Here is a 7,617-nt window from a genome sequence, read left to right as displayed (position 1 = left end):
ATGGTGGCGGGCGCCTGTAATCCCAGCTACTCAGTAGGCTGAGGCAGGAAAAGTGCTTGAACCTGGGAGGCAAAGGTTGCAGTGAGCCGAGATCTTACCACTGCACTCCAGCCTGGATGACAGAACAAGACTCTGTCTCAAATAAATAAAAATAAAATATATACAATGGAATACTATGGATAAAGAAGATGTTGTATATACACATAATGGAATACTATTCAGCTGTCAAAAAGAATAAAGTTCTGTCATTTGCAACAACATGGATGAACCTAGAGGATATTATGTTAAATGAGCCAGGCACAGAAAGATAAATACTGCATGATCTCACTCACAGGCAGAATCTAAAAAAGTTGACCTCATAGAAGTAGAGAGTAGTAGTGGTTACAAGAGGCTGGGGAGGGTGGGGAGATGGGGTCTGGAAAGATGTTGGTCAGTGGGGACAAAGTTACAGTTAGGAATAAGTTCTGGTGTTCTATGGCACAGTAGGGTTACTATAGTTAACAATATTTTGTGTATTTCAAATTTGCTGTAAGGGAGGACTTTGTATGTTCTCACCACAAAGAAATGATAAATGTTTAAGGTGATGGATTTGCTAATTGCCCTGACTTGATCATTATACAATGTATATATGTATTCAAATATCACATTGTACCCTATAAATATGCACAGTTATTGGTGTCAATTAATAAAATAAAGCTTAAAAAATTAGTCCATGTTGCTAATGTGGCTCTAGGGCATCCCTGTCAATACTGCTGTATAGTATTCCATCTTATGAACAGACCTTTCCTCAGCCAAACTCAGGACCCAGTCATGCACTCACTTCTTCCCACCTCACACAGGATATCAGATTCTTAACTCACGATCAGAGGAACACCCTTTTCTAAGGACAAAATTGTCCAGGTGCCTCACCTCAGCCCTCCTTCCTGAGCCCCAGGAGAAGCTGCCATTGGAAATGGCAGGCTGCCTGGTGAGTATGGATTCAGAACATGATCTGACCTTGAGAGAGAATTTGTCCTTGTCATGTGAGAAGAACAGAAGAACTGCCTCCAGGCCCGGTGGATAGATGACTCACAACCCTGGAACTTCCTACCTCTTTTCCCTGGATGGAATCCAAGTCATGCTGTCAAAATATAATTAATTCACTCTTTAAAAGGAAAAAAATTCTCAAACTTTAGAATAACAGAATCATACAATGCAAGAGCTAGAAGAGTAACTTGTCCCTGCCTCCTTCCCTAACACCTTAATATAAGACAAGGGACATCTGGGCATCAGCCAAGCCAAGTGTCTGAGGATATTTCTAGACAGCAGTCACTTGGGGTTTTTCTAGAAGGGGCCGAAGGGTGAAGACTTGAAAAGGAGCAGAAGCAGAGTGTTGGAATGGCTGAGAACCACCCTTCATGATTAATCAGTGACATTTAGAGCCATCTCTCAGCTCAGCTCACCAGAGCAGGGAATCTCCTGGCAAAAGTCTCTGTCCCAGGATTTCTGGCACTTAGTTTGCTGGCCTGTGTCAAGCATTCCTTGAAAACTATCTGGCTGGTCAATGCTGGTGCCTGCCATGCAGTATCTTTGAAGTAGGAAAAGGGCTCCTTTGAGTTCTAACTGACAGCTTTGACTGTGTGGAAGCTGTTAATTTACCACAGTTGGCTGCTTTCCCCATCACCCCTCTAATCTACAAGAAGGATCTGAAAAGGAAGCCCTGAAAGTTAGTGCTAATGTGAACCCCAGAGATGTTCTAGCCCAACACCTGATTTATCAAGTTATTAGTTTAACAAATAGGGGCCAAGTGCCTACAGTGTGCCAGACTCTTGGCTGGGCACTGCAAATACAGTGATGATCAAAACCAGACATGCCTCTGCCCTCTTGAAGATTACATTATAGTGGGTAGGGGTAGGGGGTGACCAATATTAAAAGCAATCACACAAACAAATGTAAAATACATAATGCTATGAGGCAGATTTAGGGAGGTCAGGAAGGGCTACCTCAAAGAGGTAAGGTTTAGGCTGACATGTGAAGCAGGAGCAGGTGTTAACACAGCAAAGAAGGGGGAAAGAGCTTTAGGGGAGAGGGAACAGTGAGTGGTAAGATGGAGTACAGCAAATTTGAAGGGCAGAAAGAGGCCATGTGGCCAAAGTAGAGATGGGGAGATGAAGAGGGGAGCAGGGGCCATATCACTTGGAACCTTGAAGCCTATGTTAAATATTCTGGTCTTTATCCTAAAAGCAATGGGAAGCCATTGAAAGGCTTCAACTGAGGGATGGGACATGATCAAAACTGAATTTTCAAAAAGATATCTTTGACCTCTGTGTGGAGAACAAACTGGAAAGGGGCCAATTGGGAGGATATTTTAGGTGAGAGATACTGGTGACTTGGGCAAGGGTGGGGCTGGTGGTGGCGGTAAAGAGAAGAGAACAAATATGAGAGATATTTAGGAGGTTAAATTAATAGGACTTGGTGATGGCTTAGATATAGGGGTGGCAGGGAGGTGGAAGTCAAGGAGAGTTTACAGGTTTCTTCAATTGTTGGTACTATCAAGTGAAATACAGACCACTGAAAGAGGACCAGGTTTGTGACAGAAGATTGAGTGTTGAGTTTTGGGTGCTTTTGTGATATCCAAGAGGTGATATCAAACAGATTGCTGACTACATTTGGGTCTGGGACTGAGAGAAGAGGTCTGAGCTGGAAATCTATATACAGTTGACCCTTGAACAACCTGGCGGTTAGGGACATCAACTCCCTATAGAGTACAAAATCCATGTATAACTTTTGACTCCTGAAAAACTCAGCTACTAATAGCCTACTGTTGACCTGAAGCCTCACAAATAGCATAAACAGTCAATGAACACATATTTTGTATGATATATATATGTATCTTTACATATATATATATTTTTTTTTTTTTTTTTTTTTTGAGACGGAGTCTCGCTCTGTCACCCAGGCTGGAGTGCAGTGGCCGGATCTCTGCTCACTGCAAGCTCCGCCTCCCGGGTTTACGCCATTCTCCTGCCTCAGCCTCCCGAGTAGCTGGGACTACAGGCGCTCGCCACCTCGCCTGGCTAGTTTTTTGTACTTTTTAGTAGAGACGGGGTTTCACCGTGTTAGCCAGGATGGTCTCGATCTCCTGACCTCGTGATCCGCCCGTCTCGGCCTCCCAAAGTGCTGGGATTACAGGCTTGAGCCACCGCGCCCGGCCGTATCTTTACATATATTATTTAGTACTCTTATAATAAAGTAAGCTAGAGAAAAGAAAATATTAAAAAATTAAAGGGAAGAGAAAGATATTTACTATTCACTAAGTAGAAGTGGATCATCGTAAAAGTCTTCGTCTTTGTTGTCTTCGCAAAGAGTAGGCTGAGGAGAGGAGGAAGAGGAGAGGTTGGTCTTGCTGTCTCAAGGGTGACAGAGACAAGAAAATCTGTGTACAAATAGACCTGCGTTGTTCATTTCAAGCCTGAATTGTTCAAGGGCCAACTGTATACCCTTAAGACATCTGCAAATAGGCAGTGATTTAGTCAGGATCTCAAAAGAAAACAGATGGTACAATCAAATTAGGATAATACAATTAGGATTAATAAAAGGAGTATATTAGGTCCCTGCTGCATAACAAACAGAACCATAACCTCAGTGGCTTAACAGAGCAAACATTTTATTTCTTGGCCACAAGTGTGTGGGTTGGTTGTGATTCAGCTGATTTAGGCTGGGTGCAGCTGGACCAGGCTGACTCCAGACTTCAAGTCCCATTCATGTCTGTTTCATGTGTCTGATCCCCTCTGGGAGTGGTGCCATATCAAAGACTCAGAGTTGGCCTCTGCTGTTGGCCAGTCAGGCATCCAGTAGTGAGTTTTGTAAGGGAAGCCTATATTGTGGATGCTCTGACATGGAGTTTATAAGATCATCGAGGAAACACCACGGTAAGTGGGGGTAGAGGCTGACTGACAACGAAGGATGGATTGTCTAGTCCACCTAATTATTGAGAGCCTCCTCTGCAGTAGATGCCCTGTACTGACTATCTACATGGACATGGATATTTTCATCTTTTGGGCTTAGTCCCAGAGGTCCATCCATATACCTGCCCCAATACCTCCTTATCACCAGTTTTCCAGTCTTGCTCTTTCCAAGTCCCCGACAAATTGGATAACCCATTAGCGATTGCTTATGAGGCAGTGTGGATCCAGTCATCTGGCTGTTCTCAGTCCCAACAAAATGAACAACCAAATGAATCACTGGAAGTTCTGCCTCCTGGGAGGATTTTCCTTCATCACCATTTTCAGGGCCACTTCAGAATATGGCTGTAGTATAATAGACGTCCACTTCTGGCTGATGCCAGCATGGCATGCTACTATGGTTTAAATGTTTGTCTCCTCTGAAACTCATCTTGATACTTAATTCCCAATGTGGCAATATTGAGAGGTGGGACCTTTAGGAGTTGATTGGATCAGGAGGGCTCTGCCCTGGATTACTAAATTAATGAGTTAGTGGATTTATGAGTTATGAGAGTGGGACTGATGACTTTATAAAAAGAGGAGGAGAGACCTGAGCTGGCATGCTCAGCTGCTTCACCATGTAATGCCCTGCATTGCCTCAGGACTCTGCAGAGAGTCCCCACCAGCAAGAAGGCCCTTACCAGATATAGCCCCTTGACCCTGAACTCCACCTCCATAACTGTAAGAAATAAATTCCTTTTAAAAATAACTTACCTAGTTTCAGGTATTCTGTTATAAGCAACAGAAAAAAATGGACTAAGAAAATTGGTACCAAAAGTGGAGTTGTTGCTAATAACAAATACCTAAAAATGGGCAAGTAGCTTTGGAACTGATAAATGGGGAGAGGCTGGAAAAGTTTGGAGGAGCAAGCTAGAAAAAGCCTGTATTTCTGTGAACAGAGCATTATGGGCAATCCTGGTGAGGGCTTAGAAAACAAGAAGACTTGGGCCGGGCGCGGTGGCTCAAGCCTGTAATCCCAGCACTTTGGGAGGCCGAGACGGGTGGATCACGAGGTCAGGAGATCGAGACCATCCTGGCTAACATGATGAAACCCCGTCTCTACTAAAAAATACAAAAAACTAGCCGGGCGAGGTGGCGGGCGCCTGTAGTCCCAGCTACTCGGGAGGCTGAGGCAGGAGAATGGCATAAACCCGGGAGGCGGAGCTTGCAGTGAGCTGAGATCCAGCCACTGCACTCCAGCCTTGGGCGACAGAGTGAAACTCCGTCTCAAAAAAAAAAAAAAAAAAAAAAAAAAAAAAAAAAAAAAAAAAAAAAAAAGAAAAGAAAAAAGAAAGAAAAGAAAACAAGAAGACTAGAGAAAGCTGGCAACTCCTTAGGATTGGTTAAGTGGTCGTGACCAGAATACTGATAGAGACACGGTCTGTAAAGGCCATTCTGATGAGGTTTCAGATGGAACTGAAAAACAAGGTATTGAAACCTGGACTAAAGGCTGTTCTTGTTATAAATGAACAAAGAAGTTGGCTGAACTGTGTCTATCCCCAAGGGCTTTGTGGAAGGCTGAGCTGGAGAGTAATGATGTAGGGTATATGGCAGAAGAAATATTGAAGCAGCAAAGCATTTAGGCTGCTGCATGGCTACTTTTAACTGCTTACATTAAGCTACAAGAGGGAAAAAAATAACTTAAAGGTGGAATTTATAATAAAAAGGAAAGCAAATTGAAAAGATTTGGAAAATTCTCAGCCTGGTCATGTGGTAGAGAATGGAAGAGCATTTTCAGCAGAGGAAACCAAGAGTGTAGCCCAGTGACTGTTTGCGAAAGAAATTAGCATAGCTAGAAGGCAGCCAGGTGCTATTCCTCAAGACAATGGAAGGAAGACCCCCAGAGGCATTTCAGAGAACTTTGAGGCTGCCCCTCCCATCACAGGCCGCCTAGAGGCCTGTGAGGGAAGAACGGCTTCAGGGGATGGGCCTGAGGCACCCTTTACAGGCTTGCCGCCCAGGGCTGCCTCAAGACTCTGCTCCCCACACTCTGGCACAGTGCTTCTTGCCCCGCCCCAGCCGTGGCTCAAGCAGCCCCAGGTGCAGATCAACCCACTACCCAAAAAGATACAAGTTTTAAGCCTTGGCAGCATCCACATGGTGCTAATTCTTCAGGCGTACAGAAAGCAAGAGCAGCGGAGGCTTGGCAGCCTCCATGCAAATTTGAAAGAATGTCACTGAAAGCCTGGGGGCCCAGACAGTGACTTGTCAGAGGCAGAGCCACTGCACAGAACCCCCACTAAAGCAATGCTGAACAGAAGTGTGGGGTCAGAGCTGCCACCAAGAGTCCTTATCAGGGCAATGTCTAGTGGAGCTGTGGAAGTGAGGTTACCACAGAGAGTCCCCACTAGGGTCATATCTGGTAGAGCCGTGGGACTAGGATGCCATGATGACCCCAGAACTGTGGAGTCACTGGCAGCATAAAATGTCCACCTGGGAATGCTTCAGGCACCAGACCTCAACCTGGAGCAGCTACAGGGGCTGTACCTAGCAAAGCAATAGGGATGGGGCTGCCTGAGGCCCCAGTGTGTCCACGAGGTAACACGCGGAATCCACGAGGTAACACGCGGAATCAAAAGCGTTTATTCTCCAGCTTTAAGATTTAATGTCTGCCCTGCTGGGTTTCCGAGTTGCTTGGGGCCTGTTACTTCTTTCTTTTTGCCTATTCTCCCTTTTATGTCTGTACCATCAATGTGTCTTGAAAGTAGATAGCTTGTTTTGATTTCACAGGCTCATAGATAAGCCTCTAGACTTTGGATTTTTGAGTTGGCGCTGGAATAAGTTAAGACTTTGGGGCCATGGGGATGGAAGAAATACATTTATATGTGAGAAAGACATGAGTTTTGGGGACCAGGAATAAAATGCTATGATTTGAATGACTATCCCCTCTAAAGCTCATGTTGAAACTTAATCTCCAATGTGACAGTACTGAGAAGTGGGGACTTTAAGAGGTGATTAGGTCATGAGGGCTCTGCCCTCATAAATGGATTAATCCATTAATGGATTAATGGATTATCACAGGAGTGGAACTGTTGGGTTTTTTTTTTTTTCTTTTCCTTTTGGTGGTGGGGACTGATGGCCTTATAAGAAGAGGAAGAGAGACCTTCACTAGCATGCTTGGCCCCTTCAGCGTACGACACCTTGCACTGCCTTGTGACCCTGCAGAGAGTTCTAACCAGCAGGAGTGTCTTCACCAGATGTGGCCCCTTGGCCTTGGACTTCTCAGCTCCATAACTGTAAGAAAAAAATTCCCTTTTTTCATAAATTATCCAGTTTCAGGTATTCTGTTATAAGCAACATAAAATGGACTAAGACATATACAGATCCATTAGGGAGGCAGACCCAGGCCTTTTCCTCCTCTGATAACAGGTCATAGGAAATGGAGGCCGTAAAGTGTGGACTGAAGGAGAGACACAACAGTGGTAAGAGCAGATACCATGGGAGTCTGAGCCACCTGCTAGTGTAGTTTTCTCTTGTTTTCCAAACATGTTTGGGATACACATAGGGAGCAAGATGGTGGAATAGAAGTCTGCATCAATTGTCCCCCCTTGCAAGGACACCAAATTCACAACTACACAGAAAAAGCATCTTTTGGCCGGGCGCGGTGGCTCACGCCTGTAATCCCAGCACTTTG

The sequence above is a fragment of the Mandrillus leucophaeus genome, unplaced genomic scaffold (genome assembly GCF_000951045.1).
Source record: "Mandrillus leucophaeus isolate KB7577 unplaced genomic scaffold, Mleu.le_1.0 Scaffold209, whole genome shotgun sequence".
NCBI classification, from domain to species: domain Eukaryota; kingdom Metazoa; phylum Chordata; class Mammalia; order Primates; family Cercopithecidae; genus Mandrillus; species Mandrillus leucophaeus.
This window is presented reverse-complemented; position numbering follows the sequence as displayed.